The 15,580-nt window shown below is 39.1% G+C and overlaps 1 long non-coding RNA gene across 2 annotated transcripts in view; it reads right to left on the bottom strand.

The window, feature by feature from the left end:
- Positions 1 to 485: 485 nt before the first annotated feature.
- Positions 486 to 15,580, bottom strand: part of LOC112547652 (uncharacterized) — a 106,838-nt gene continuing 91,743 nt past the window's right edge. For both annotated transcript variants that reach the window (XR_012904890.1, XR_012904889.1), the window contains 2 exons: positions 2,104 to 2,269; positions 486 to 1,464 (listed from right to left, as the gene is read on the bottom strand). This is a non-coding gene — a long non-coding RNA (uncharacterized LOC112547652). The remainder of the gene's footprint in view (positions 1,465 to 2,103; positions 2,270 to 15,580) is intronic.

Raw genomic sequence — 15,580 nt, forward strand, 5'->3', positions numbered from 1 at the left:
CTGAATAGATGCTTTCTCACATGTAAGCTGTGATTTCTATGGATAGAATGGACACCAGGGCACCTGTGATTTTTCGTCTTTCGTCTTCTTCTGAAATAACTCCCTTTTCCCCATCCACACATGCTTTTTGCAAAAGAGCTTTCGCAAAAAGGCTTTTTCCTCGTAGAATGAGGATTAGCAATGCTGGAAAAAAACCCTCTGTTCTTTTGATTTCCTTGCAGAAGAATGCAATTGCAGTGTGAACGTTCCTCAAGTTTTGCCAGAAAAACAACTGTTTTTCTGACAAAACTCTGTAGTGTAGACTCAGCATGAAGATGTTAGTTGAAGCCACCTGAGTAGACTAAAATCATCCAGAGAAAATTGGATATGTAAAAAATAGAGCCCTGGGGGGCCTGCATGGAGAAAGGGAGAGACTAGTATTTTAGTGCAGTCACTTTTGCAAGATAATTAAACATCTTAAGACGGATTGATTCCATTGAGTTTAATAGAATTGGCAGCTCACCCAAATTTCACTGAAGTTAGTGGAGTCATCCCATTTTTGGATAGGATTCACAAACAGATGTAAAGTCATTATAAGATGATAATCAAGTCCATCATTATCAAAGATCAGATTGAGCTGGAACTATCAGCCATGTATGAACAATATTTTCTTCTGGCAGGTCTTTCTGCTCAGTACAACTTAATCACATTAACAACAAACAAAAGCCCAATGTTTCCAGACCAACTAGTTCAAAGAAAACTTGCAGAATGTGAACATATGTATTGCTCTGTTACAGAAATGAACAAGAGGTCAAATCCTTTCCTGTTGCAATGTGACTAATGTCAATGACTTCATTACAGCACCACACACAAAAAAAACCAAAGTACAACCCTTAAAACATCTGGCAAATAGTGGAAATTTACACCTTTGTGCTTTTATTTTTAAACAGCAAAATGTTTCCTGTATAATAAGACACATTTAGGGATAACCCTTGAGCCTTGTTGTACCCTGTAATATCTCCTCTTCTGTGTGGCTAGATGTACCATGTGAGTTGATGCATCAGTGCAATAGTGCCCCCTCGGGTCAAGCAGGGTGTGCTCCAGAATCACTCAGCTCATTAAGACCATTACTCTATCATGGCATCCAGGAGTCTGAAACTCTCTCTGTTCTCTTCTCAGGTCCATCCAGGTAAAGGAACCCAGGCCCAATCACTCCACCGGGTTCCAGGTCAGGGTCCTCAAGACAGACAAATGGGATCAGGGTTCATTGAGTCCAGTACTTTAATTCCTTCCTTCCATCTATTGGTCTCTTTGTCCCTTCCTGGGGCATTGGTTTTAGTTGTCCACTGACTGGAGTTCCTTTCTCCAGTCTGCTCATCTCTCTTGTAGCCCCCATACCTCTTCCCAGCCCTTTTATCCTTTCAGCTGCTTCGTGACTGCTGATCAGCAATGGCCAACACAGTGTCTGGATTGACTCTCTGGTTTCTGGGAAAGCATAAGGTATATATACCCCATGACATACCCACACTTTAGCATTCAAATAGGTATTCTGCCAAACTGTCACCAAGACACAAGCACAGTGTCTCAGCCATACTTGACACAAATTCTCCTCCAAAGAGTTTGCTTCATCAAAACTAAAATGCAGAGTCCTGGCTAAGTACTGACATCATTGCATTATAGTTCAACTGATCACAAACCTTATGGTTTGAAAAGTACAAAAGTACATCCAGTACAATTTATTTATTACCCAGTTCAAAATGGTCCTATTGATATGAAGGATCATTTAAAAATTAATATTTTATCTGGAGCCTACACATGTTAATAGGCAAGAAATGGGCATTACATAGACTGTAGCTATTCTCCCTAATGATCAGAAACAAATACTTTAGAATAGTTGTTACAATGAAACTGGCCCGGGTGAATGTTCTTACTAGAGCTGAGCAAATACTAAAATACATTTCCCATGAAATGGTGTTTACATATTTTAAATAACTTGTTCTGGCCAACTAGGAATCTTCTTGTGTTTACTTTCTGTGAACATGTGTTGGTAAGTTTCACTAGCATTAGGGCTCCTAGAAAATAATTTTAAGCTCATCAAAGTTAGACAATCAAAAATTAACTTACCTTTTTTGGGGGGTAGGGGGGTTGCACAGCAACTTGAATTATTTTGTCCAATATATTCAAAGGCCAAAAAAAAGGGTTCACAAAATATAAAATATAGCCTTAGTTTTCTCTTTTTTGACGGATAAGAGCTAAATTATCAGACTTGAAACAGTGATGAATCTGGAATCTAATGCACACGAAATTACCAGTCAGTATTGACACATCTCATGTTCAAAAAGTGTTCCTAAAAAGTTTCTTAAATATGCACTGCATCTTCAAAGTTTAGTATTTGTTTGAAACCGTTTTTATTAGCAACAAGTATTGAAGATATTAGGTTTAAGTTATTTTCACAATCTGATTTTTCCACAAACTCAAGGTCCATATAACCCCAACATTTGGAAAAGTGAAAAGTTATAAATGGATAGAATTACATACAATTATAAACATAAATATAAAAATAGACAAAATTATTCAAAGTACATTTGTTATAGAATTATAGGTTTGCAATTCCCTAAAATAGATTTTTATAATTCATTATTATGCCTAAAGAAACAACAAGAAAACATACTGTGCTCTCATTGTACAGTGACTCAATACAGCCCATAAAAGTACCATTTCTAAAAAACATTGATCAAATGAACAATGTCATGGAGATTGTTAAATCATATCTGGTCAATCCAAACAGAGATAACAGGTGAAATGAATGTTTAGCAGCCCTTAACACAAAGCAGAAACAAAATGACAACTAAAAGAGGCTGTCAGATAACTTTCCTATGTATTTATTTCTCCTTTCCCTGTTTCAGAAAGGGAGAAAACTGACATTTTACAAATTGACCTATGTAAACCAAAATGTCAGAAAGATGTGAAGCAATTGTCTCATGAAATCTGAGGCAGAGAGAAGACATAAAAGCAGAACAGCTAAGTTTGAGGAAGAAAGGAAAAAATGCAGTTTTCTGCTTTATTTTTAAGAACACAATTCAGATACCATAGGCCCCAGATACAAATACTGATTCAAATCTGGGTCCTAATTTTTTGAATTGTTTGGACCCAGAGTTTTGGATAACTCTTACAGAGACAAGGAATAGCTGCAACATATGGATATGGATTAATCTGTCACTTAAATGACATTCTGTACCAGATGACTGGAGGATGCTTATATGATGCTAAGTTTTTAAAAAGTTTCAGAGGCAAACCTGGCAATGATAGATCAAGAAAACTACCTGGCAAGTTGGTTGAAATCATTCTAAAGAACAGAATTACCAGACATATAGATGGACACAAGATGCTGGGGAAGAGTCAACCCAGCTTTTGTAAAGGAGAATCATACCTCACCAATCTATTAGAATTTTTTGAGGGGCAACAAACATGTTTTGAGGGCTAACAAGGATGATCCAGGTTAGTTCACTTTGTATATCTAAGTCCCTCACCAAAGGATCTTGAGAAAAGTAAGCATTCATGGGTTAAGAAAAAAGGTGGTCTCATGGATTAGTAAAAGATAGGAAACAAAGGGCAGGAATAAATGGTCACTTTTCAGAACAGAGAGAGGTAAATATCAGTATGCCCCAGGGATCTGTACTGGGACCAGTGGTGGTCAATATATTCATAAATTATTTGGAAAAGATGATGAACAATGAGGTGGCAAGATTTGCAGATAATATAAAATTATTCAAGATATTTAAGTCCAAAGCAGACTGTTAAGAGTTACAAAGTGATATCGCAAAACTGGTTAACACAGCAACAAAATGACAGATGAAATTCAACATTAACAAATGCAAAAAAATGCACACTGGGCAACATAATTCCAACTATATATACAAAATGAAGGAGTCTAAATTAACTATTACCACTCAAGAAAGAGTTTAGAGGCACTATGGAGAGTTTTCTAAAAACAGCTGCTCAATATGCATCATCCATTAAAAAAATCTTGACAGAATATTTGGAACCATCTGGAAAGGGTTTAATAAGAAGACAGAAAATATCACAATGCCACGATATAAATCCATGATATGCCTATTTATATGCTTGGTTTTTGTCACAGATTCATGGGATGAAATATTGACCCTATTGAAGTGAATAGCTTAACTCCCACTTACCGTTATTAACTTTATTGGATTTCCAGTTGATCTTGCATTGTGAGAAGAAGATAAATAGGAATTCCCAAGTTAAATACATATGAATGACCATACTGGGTCAGATCAAAGGTTCATCCAGCCCAGTATCTTGTCATTTGACAACGGCCAGTTCCAGGTGCTCTTCTCCCCATCATTCATTATTTAGTTAAAAAAGCCCTAGTCCTAATTTCTTATCATGAAAAAGATCTCCATACCTATAACTAATGTTATCTACATTTTCCAAAAGCACCTATGTCATATTCCAAAAGTGATTTAGGCATTTAAGATTCCCAAGTGTCTCATTCACATTTGCAATTAGAGTTTAGGCTCCTAAGTAACTTAGTTCCGTTTGAAAATTTTACCTTTCAGCTATCTCTAGTCTCTTCCTATTTCTGCTACATCTTTCATGTGATTGGTTGACTAGATCTGAACACAAAAATTTAGTTTGGCACCTCTACACAGCAGGGCTAACCTCAAAATAAGCTACTTGAGCTATACTAATTACATAATTTAAATCAAAATAGCTTATTTCAACTCTTTTGGCTGTTTACACAGCAGGAAGTCTGAGAAAGAGCACTCTTTTACCCCAACTTCCCTTACTCCTCATACAATGAGGCTGTGTCTACATTGGCATCCCTTTCCGGAAAAGGGATGCTAATGAGACACTTCGGAATTGCAAATCCACAGGGGATTTAAATATCCCCGCGGCATTTGCATTTACATGGCTGCTGCTTTTTTCTGGCTTGGGGTTTTTGCCGGAGAAAAGTGCCAGTGTAGATGCAATTTTCCGGAAAATAAGCCCTTTTCCGGAAGATCCCTTATTCTTACTTGAAAGGGCTTATTTTCTGGAAAATCGTGTCTAGACTGGCGCTTTTCTCCAGCAAAAACCCCGAGCCGGAAAAAAGCGGCAGCTATGTAAATGCAAATGCCGTGGGGGATATTTAAATCCCCCGCAGATTTGCAATTCCGAAGTGTCTCATCAGCATCCCTTTTCCAGAAAGGGATGCCAATGTAGACACAGCCTGGGGGTTATAGGAGTCAGAGTAAGCAGTCCTCCAGCTCAATGTTATTTCAACATTATGTCGAAATAACTGCTTGTGTGTAGATGTGGACTATGTTATTTTGGAATGTCAGTGGTCCATCTAATCAAGAATCCTGTGTTCTGACACTGACCAATGCTGACACTTTTTCAGAGGGAATGGACAGAATAGGGTAATTATTAATTGATAAAATCCCCTGTCATCCACTCCTAGCTTCTGGCAATCAGAGGCTTAGGATACCCAGAATATGGGGCTACATCCTTGACTGTCTTGTTTAATAGCCACTGAGGTCACGTCTTCACTATGTGGAAGATTGATGCTGCTGTGGTTGATCTTCAGGATTTTGATTTAGTGGGTCTAGTAAAGAGCCACTAAATCGAACTCACAGGGTACCCCGAACAGTACCAGAGCTTCTGCTTCTCATGAGGAGTGAGGGAAGCTGAAGGGAGCATTTGCTCCTGTCAATCTTCCACTGTGTGGACGGCATGGAAATGCAATTTAAGATAAGTCGGCTCCAGCTATGTAATTAATGTAGCTGGAGTTGTGTATCTTAATTTGACCTTCCACTGTAGTGTAGACTAGGCCTGAGGGACTTATCCTCCATGAATTTATCTAATTGTTTTTTTAACTCAGTTATAATTTTGGCCTTCACAACATCCCCTGGCAATGAGTTCCACAGACTGACTGTGTTGATGTGAAGTAGTACCGCCTTTTAAACATGATGCCTATTAATTTAATTTGGTATCGCTTGGTTCTTATTAAATACAATTTCCTTATTCATTCTTTCCACATTATTCAAGATTTTATCGACCTCTATCAGATCTCTCTTTAGTTGTCTCTGTTCCAAGCTGAAAAGCCATAGCCTTTTTAATGTCTGCTCACATGGATGCCATTCCATACTGTTGATCATTGTTGTTGCCCTTCTCTGCATCTTTTCTGATTCTATTATATCTTTCTGAGATGGGGAGACTGGAACTGCACGCAGTATTCAAGATGTAAGCATATCATGCCTGTAACAGCCAGCAAAAAGCTTGGTTTCTTAGATGTAGCAATGAATTGCAGACTGACTATCTGAACAGCTGCAGAACTGACACATTTTTGCTATGGATTTTTCTTACCCATCTCACTAAAATTAGGTGGTAAGAAACATACATTTCCAGAGACAACAGCAATGATATACATCTAAAAAAACCTGAAAAGCTCTACAAAATTGAAGTCTGGCTGCCAAAACATATTTCTCATATAAGTTGTTAGAAAAGGCTTAACTCAATTGTAGCACACTTTAGTGAGCATTCAAATTCATGTGTCAGTTTCTCAATGCATTATTCCAATAACGAGTGATAACATTCCATAAGAATCAATAATGTGGTAGTCTCAGAGTTACAGTTACTAGCATCAAAAAGTTAAAAAAAGTCTTACAAGCCAATAGTAGATTGAAAGATATGCTCCTGGGATTCTGCACTTCTTTGAGTGTTTATATAAAACATACTTGAAGAGATATACCATATATCTAAGTCCTACTTATTGCAAGGCTGATTATTTGTTGATTACTTTATTGACAACTAATCACTAATTCAGTCATTAATCCAGTGAAGAAAAATATCAGCAGTATGTGTAATTTACCATTATAATTACTGCTTTACTGCTTTATGAATGAGTGATGAAGTCACATTAAGGTTCATAATGATGCTTGGCCTTCGGATAGAAATTAAGGTGATGTACACATTTCAATATAGGAGGGATTTTATTCTCTCAAATTGTGAGTTCATTAACAGTAACAAGAATGTTCATTCCTTTGTCATTGAATTTGAAGATTTATATTGCTACTCCTAAAAAAGTGCACCATGCCAGAATATGAATTGTCCACGAACACTTATTGTCTTACATCTATTGTATGGCCTAAGGTTGAATGTTATGGAGGTTTCTTTGTTTTGATAGGGGGAAGGTTATTAACATTACTAATCTCTTCTCTTGTTCATGAAAGTTCTTAGCAAGAGAAGCTGAAAAACAGAAATTTATAAGAGTGTAAGTAGTCCTTAAATAATAATATTAGAAATAGTTGATAAATACTAAGCAGCTTTGCATTTTAACCACATACTTTATTACAATAAAGTCCCTCCAAATTTTGGTAAGATTTTTCATTATCATCCATTGGTTAACTTTAACAGGAAAAGTGTTTTTCTTCTCAAACTGTGCAATATATATTACAATTTATATATATAGTGTCACACTACAAATGTGGGGGACGTATATACCTTCATCTACGTATATTATATATGTGAATTTATAAGTGCATTTCTCAATGAAACCTCAATGAAGCCTACATTTTGAAGTTTTAGAACAGAATATCTCTAAGATGAATTCCATCCCAGTTACTTGACTATTTAACATTTTAAATGCACTGTGATTTCTGATGGGCACTGCTCTGGTGAAAAGTCACATATATTCTGTTTATTAAGCAGTTGTATTAATAAATGACCCAGTTCTGCCAACTGTACATATGCTAAGTCATACCCGCTTGCATGAACAGCCCCAATGAAGCAAAGTTCAGAAAAGAAATCAGACTCTGGTCCTGTGACTTTGACATATATTTTTAGCCTTAATTCCAAAGATTTTCATAAAATTATGGCTTTGGAAAAGTTCATGTCCAAATTCTTCTGAATTCCAATGATTTCTGAGCACCTCACTCACTATGGCTCTTTTGAAAATCTCAGTGTAAAAGAAGCTCTTAACCTATGCACTGGGATATGCATTTTTACCTAATTAAACGTACATGTAATTATCTAGTCATGCACAGCACTACACAAAAATCTTAATTAATCTAAATTAATACTTCTAGAGATTTTTTCCTGCTATTATAATATTTACATATTAATAACTAACATTTTAACAAGACAGAAAGAATTAAGCATTGTTAATATAATACCAAAATCCTAAAATATTAATACTTCTGTGAGTCATACTAGGGAGTCTGCTTTAAGAAATATTAACGGAAATACAACAGTAACAGCTTCACACCAGGGACCTGATTTTTTTCAAGCTAATGATCACATGCAACTTCCAGGGAGTTGAGTCGAAACTGATAACCTCTTTGTGAATACTCAGTCTCTCTGAAAATCCAGCCCCGGGCACAAAAGCAAATCAACATCTGGGTTTTTTTTTTTAATCTGTTTTTTAAAATTTTGAATAAGATTTTATTACAACAACAATTCAAGGGCTGGTCTTAGATATTTTAGCTAAATTTTTGTCCAAAATCCCTTTGTTTCCTGAAATTTCATGGGATATTGCATTATATATATTTTACTGGACACACTTGCTTAACAATAAATAGTCAACTCTTTTTTTCCCTTTGTGTAATAAAACCCAATAGCTACAAGCAGTCATATTAATTTTCCTTTTATGTGGCAATTTGTTCAACTGGGTCTTCTAATCTTTACCTCCATGGGCTTATCAAAGTTCTAACACTGAAAGTATGCGTAAACATGATCTTGTTTGTACACGATTTAGTTCTCAGATTGGAGTGGCCAGGTATCCGGTTTTCAACTGAGCACCCAGTCAAAAAGGGATTCTTCCCAGCCCTCCCCAGCTGGCTGAAAATAAGAGAATGAGGATATGGGAGAGCAAGCAACAGAGTGGGCTGGGATGGAGTGAGCAGGGTGGGCCTTGGAAAAAAGCCAGAGTAAGGGTGTTTTCTTTTGTTCAGTTAGAAAATTGGCTACATTCTCTAAGATATTGGGGAAAAGATGCTGGTGTCGTAGTCTTTTCTTGATGGGATGTTGAGCATTAGTTGACTGAAATTGTTATTCATTTTTCTTTTAGGAGCCATAAAAGATTTAGATACTTTATTTTTTGTTATTATGAGGATTTGCTTCTCTTGGGTTTGTACTTTTAGTTCCATTAGCTTAAAATTTGCTTTTGAATAGCATAAGCCTTAGAGACCAGATTAGTTAGTTGCATAGACATGCTTCCTAGTTTGTTTTCATACCCTAAAACAGAAGATTGTGATTTATCTAGCATAACACTTTGGGTTCCAACAGAGATAAATAGGATTAATTTTTGTCAAAACCCTGACCTGCTGTTGAGCTCTCTTCTTCTGTGGTTCAACAAAATGGCACCACCTGGTTTTCCTGTGGTGTGCCATCCAGTGAAGAAATACAATTTGGTTTATCATTTTTGTACAGTCTTGGCATTCTTTTTTTATTTTGGATTAAAGCCCTAGCTATTATAAGCCTGTGGTTTTACGTTTAAAAGCCCATTTCAGCCAATAGAACAACAGAATCCCTCATGCTATATCTACCTTCTACTACTATACAACTCTAAGACTACATCTAGACTGCAAGCCTCTTTCGAAAGAGGCTTTTTCGAAAGATTCTTTCGAAAAAGTCTCTTTCGAAAAAGAGCATTTAGACTGCAAGCAGTTCTTTCGAAAAAGCAAGACGCTTTTTCAAAAGAAAGTACCCAGGCAGTCTGGATGCTCTCTTTCGAAAAAGCCCTGTTTGCATTCAAGAATGCCTTTTTTCGAAAGAGCATTTTCGAAAAAAGGCGTTCTTCCTCGTGAAATGATGTTTTCCACCGTCGAAAGAAAAGCCGCATTCTTTCGATTTAATTTTGAAAGAACGCGTCTGTAGTCTAGACGCAGGAGAAGTTTTTCGAAAAAAGGCTACTTTTTTCGAAAAAACCCTTGAGTCTGAACACAGCCTAAGGGTATGTCTACACAGCAAAGTTATTTCGAAATAACTTTACTAGCATCTACACAGCCAAACCACTATTTAGAAATTCATTTGAAATAGTGGAGTGCTTACTTTGAATTTGGTAAATCTCATTCTACGAGTAATAACGCCAAATTCAAAATATCTATTTCAAAATAAGTGCTGTGTAGACACTTATTTCGAAATAGGGGGCCTCCAGCCTTCCCAGGGTGCCCTGGTGGCCACTCCAGCCTCAACCAAGAACACTCCTCTCCCTCCCTCCTCCCCGGAGCCCTTAAAGGTGTTGACTCTGGCCACAGTGCCTGTGCCAGCTCCAAGCCTGCCAGCCCAGAGCCAGCAGTCACTGCCCCTGACTGGCCCCAAAACATTAGCCAGCAAGCCACTGGCAGCCAGCCCTCCACTGCTCCCCAGGAGCAGTCTGCGAGCTCTCAGGAGCCTGCCAGGGCCCGGAGAAGGCGGGTGCCTTCCTGGTCCAGGGTGGAGATCATGGACCTTATAAACATTTTGGGGGGATGCCCTCAATGTCCATGATCTCCACACTAGATGGAGAAACACGGCCGTCTATGGTGGGATAGCTGCCAGCCTGGCCACCAACGGCCACATGCGAACCCAGGAGCAGGTTTGCATGAAAATCAAGTTAGTCCAGCGAGACCCCCAACCCTGAGCCCTGAGCTTCCCCTCACTTTCCTCCCCTCTCCCACCCTCTCTTCTCTCCTCTCCTGCCTCCTTTCCCCAGTCTCACCAGAGTTTCATTCCCCCCGACTCTGGTTTTGTTAAATAAAGAGAGTTTGTGTTCATGAAAATACATGTATTTTATTTGACATCAGGAAGGGGGGTTAGGGAAGGGGAAGGGGAAGGACATGAGGGAGGAATGAGGCACAAGCCCCCAGTGGGGCAGACCAGGGAGGCTCTTAGTGCTCCTCAGGGTGGAAGCTCGCCCACAGGACCTACTGGATACTGACAGCCCGTCGGTGGACTTCCCGGATGGCAGCCTGCAGAAAGTGCAGCCAGGCTTACAGCAACGCATCCATGAGAAGCACCAGAGTGTCCAGGGGCAGCTCTGGCTCCATGTTGCAAAGTGTTGTGGTTTCCCGAGTGAGGGCAACCAGAGCATGCAGAGACAAAATGTGTTGCTGTCCCTCATCGAGGTAGGCAAGCAAACAGGGAAACCTGAGAACTGGCTGTCCGGGGTGGGGCGGGGTCCCTTTAAGCACAGGCCTCAGATAGTCTCAGGCAGCAGCCACACAAAGCAACTTCTGACCTGATGCCCTGCCGGACCTTGTTCCGGCCAGCCTTAAATGCGATTCGGCATCCAATCAGCGTGGACATGCTATTTCGAAATAGCAAAACGTTATTTCAAAATGCATTTTGTGTGTAGACGCATTATTTCAAAATAATTTATTTCTAATTAACTATTTTGAAATAAGATATTTTGAAATAACACTGTAGTGTAGACATGTCCTAAGTCTTAAGAAAGCATTTATGTTGGTGTTGGCCAATGGATTTTGGTTGTATAGCAGGACTTCCAAGGATGCCCCAATACATTCAATTCCTTTCTCCAAATAATACTGAATGATGTAGTGTAGTTCTTATGTGAATCATGTAAAGGGATGTTTTCCCTCTCACTGTAATTGCCCCATAAAGGTTGATGCAAACAAATGCATATGTATTTCTGACCTCTTTAGTAATGGACAATCACTTTCCTCCTTGAGTTCCTAAACCCCTTTCATTTACCCAACTATCAATATGGATTCCTCATTAAGGAACATCCTTTATGTCCAGTAGAAACAGGCAGTTCTATTTTAACAAAAAAAGACACAAAAGGTAGGAATAAAACTCCACATTAGGGATGAAAAATGTATCATGATGCACAAGCAATTATTACTACAGGATTATGTGTGCTTGAAGAACACAAAGAGAACCTATTTATCTTATGTACCAGAGAAGTCACGCCCCATAGAACCGAAGAAACAAAGATGCTAGGGGTGCTGGCAATGCTGTCACTACCCTGGCTTGAAGTGGTTTCCATCATATACATGGTTTAGTTTGGTTCAATGACTCTCAGAACCTCCATTGTACAAATTGTTCCAGCAACCCTGCACCTATTGCAGGCAGTAATTATAGTCTTATTTCACAGAGAAAATTACTCATATATGCAAGATTGTCTGATGCACCACCATGAAGAAGATGCTGCGAGTCAGATCAGCAACACAACCGCCTTCTTCCAAGAATTTGCCCCATTCACACTTCTAAAAATCATGGAAGCACCAATCTCAGTTTAGGGCCACCACCTGTTACTTTGATGTTTGTTCTTTGGTAGTGAGAAAGCAAAGAGAACACCTCACCAATAAAGATTGCCTTCTTTTAACATCCTGTTTACTAAGTGTAAATGACCACCCATCCTAAAGCATCCAATAAACCCAGAAGTAATGAAGAAAACCACCACTCAGTGCTAGAGACCTTGCAAATGACTGCCCCAAGCCTCATTTCCCTTTTCCAAGTTGATAGTAAAATTAAACAAAAGCATGGGTTAAATGATACCAATAAAAGAGAATGATAGTGATGCTTAGAAGGAAATAAAAATAAGCATCTAAAACTTAATCTAGCAAGATACAGTCTTTGTTCAAAGCTACCAGTCTCCTTTTCAGGTTTTTGCTGGCCAGAATCATCACAGAGATCAAATCACTTGTCCCTTTACCTCCTAAGGAGAAGGATGCAGGTGGAGCTTTTCTCTATTCCTCATCCTTCTAGAGGGATTTCTTTGTCTTACAAGCCACAGAGATGTTGTCTGAAGTGTAGGAGCCATATTAAGTCTTTGTATCTCAACTTCAAACTCAGCACTCGACACACACCAGCTAGGTTAAGTTGATATCTTTGTTTCCAACTAATACGTAAATAAAGTTTCAGATGGGTAGCTGTGTTAGTCTGTAACTAAAAAAAATTTAAACAACAATGGTCCTGTGGCACCTTAGAGAGTTACCAAAAAATATATAGATAGTATCATGAGCTTTCATGGGAACAACCCACTTCTTCAGTGGGTTGCATCGTCTACACAGCAGGGCTTAACTTGAAATAAGCTATGCCAATTGACTTAAGTCAATTGTGTAGCTTATTTTGAAATAGCTTATTTCGAAACTGGGAGTGTCTACACAGTACTTATTTTGAAACAGAGCACTCTTCCTCTGACTCCCCTTACTCCTTGTACAATAAGGGTTGCAGGAGTCAGAGTAAGAAGTCCTCCAGCTTGCCAGTATTTTGACATTATTTCAAAATAACTACCTGCTGTGTAGATGCAGACTAAGTTATTTTGAAATAACATCAGTTGCTGTTTAGACATACCCCAAGATGCTACAGTATCATTGTTATTTAAGTTTTTTTATGTAAATAAAGGTAAACCCACATCTCTGGACTCCTCCTATTTCTGCTACATCTTTCCATATTCCACATTATCACATTTCTCTAAGCGAGGCAGTCTTTGTCTTAAACATCTTCTAGTAATGTTATACAGAGAGAATGTATAGTTTCATATATAAAGTTAACATAGGCATTTTACAGTAATATTAACAACCAGCATATTGACTTTTATATAATTCCACACAAGGCATGTTTTACACAAATATTATTGCAGTAGTGCTCATACAAGTGTGCCTAGGGTCACAGGGATGTTTTAGATTTCATAGGCTTCCCAAGTAATCATAGCAGCAAAACAAAGCCTACTTCCATTTCTGTGAGACCAACAGATTGTGTCCCTTCCTACTGCATTCAGACTGGAGCACAGTAAGCTATCCATTGTGATGGATGGTGTAACTCCCATGTTGAAATCAACTTACATTCCCAGGAAAAATGCAGTGGTACAAAAGCCCAACTACTTAATAATGTAGGTAGCCTTTGTCGCTGTGCTCTCCTTTCTGTACTGGTTGCTAAATAAAAGTCTCTGCCCTAAGACTCAAAACTCTGGACAAGCATGACCAAGCTATCTCAGAACATGTCTACACCTACACATGTCTATATGTTATTTCAAAATAACAAGGTCAACATCCACACTACCAAGCCTGTTCTTTCGAAATAAGGGTATGTCTACACTACCCCGCTAGTTCGAACTAGTGGGGTAATGTATGCATACCGAACTTGCTAATGAAGCCCGGGATTTGAATTTCCCGGGCTTCATTAGCATAAAGCCGGCGCCGCCATTTTTAAAAGCCGGCTAGTGCGAACCCCGTGCCGCGCGGCTACACGCCGCACGGGCTAGATAGTTCGAACTAGGTAGCCATTCCGAACTATCTGTACGCCTCGTTCGAACTAGCGGGGTAGTGTAGACATACCCTAATGGGCTTGTTATTTCAAAATAACTCCTGCTTGTGAAAAGGAATAAGCTTATGTCAAAATAGTTATTTCAGGAGTTATTTCAAAATAAGTTACTTCGAAATAACCTGGTAGTGTAGACATAGCCTGTTTCTCCAAAACAGTGATGTTCCCCTGGAATAATGTAACTGTCAATCATTGGGGAAAACCCGAGTGCACAAGGCATAACATTCACAGAAGCTACAGCAGCCACACTCTTTGGATACATTTGGGAAACAGCCTGACCTGCAATGGTTTCAGTAAAACCTCTCTTTAGATTGCAGATTATCACAATATTTCTCTTTCATCGCTTCTCTCAGCACTCAATGTAAAAATGTAATTTTGGCAACTAAGGTTCACATACATCTGTGAAATCCTGTATTTCTTTTCTATATTAAAAATGATTTGCAATGTAAAGTAGAATTTTGTTCAATTGTCTGCTCGAATATCTAACATGTGCAAATTTCCAATTCATTTCTTCTTATAGGATCTCCAGAGCAGTTCTAGCATTAGCAGACTTATTTTTCTCTATTTGTAAGGAGTCTCATTAAATACTATACTGACTTGGAAATGTTTATTTTTTGTGTAAACTGTTTACAGGAATGACATGATTTTTTACAAACTAAAGACAATGAACTGGATTCACCCCCACACAAAAGTGCAGACTGCTTCCTCCTACCTCTGCAGGGTCTAATGCACCCAGGGAGATGGGAAGGACAAGATACATTTCCACCACCACTCTCTAGGGTCATCCTTAGGCATCACAGCTGCATAGGGCACAACATTTTCAGGTGCCCCTACACAGCTGTGTGTTCAGCATATGCCTAGGGGAGAGCTCTCAGCCAGCAGCAGGGCTGCCTTCTTCCTGCCACCTTCCTCATAGTCTCTTGCTCCTCTTCCCATGAATACCTCTCTGGAGATATTTAAGAACAGGTTAGATAGACATCTGTCAGGGATGGTGTAGACGGAGCTTGATCCTGCCTTGAGGGCGGGGGGCTGGACTCGATGACCTCTCGAGGTCCCTTCCAGTCCTATGATTCTATGATTCTATGATTCTTTGCCAGCTAAGGGCATTGATAGACTGGGGGCAAAGAGAATCCCTCAGCCTCTGTAGCTCCATTCTGGCCCCACTTGGTCCTCCTAGAGGCTCATAGCACTGGGTGGTGTAAGTGGGGAGGAGAGGGAACCCCAGTGGCAGGCCCGGAGGTTTCTGGCAGCCCACCACACTGCCTCCAGATAAGCTTCCCCATGGTGAGAACCCTACCTCCTCCCTGCACTCTTGGGCCTCTGAAGGGCC

Source organism: Pelodiscus sinensis, chromosome 6, assembly GCF_049634645.1.
Source record: "Pelodiscus sinensis isolate JC-2024 chromosome 6, ASM4963464v1, whole genome shotgun sequence".
NCBI classification, from domain to species: domain Eukaryota; kingdom Metazoa; phylum Chordata; order Testudines; family Trionychidae; genus Pelodiscus; species Pelodiscus sinensis.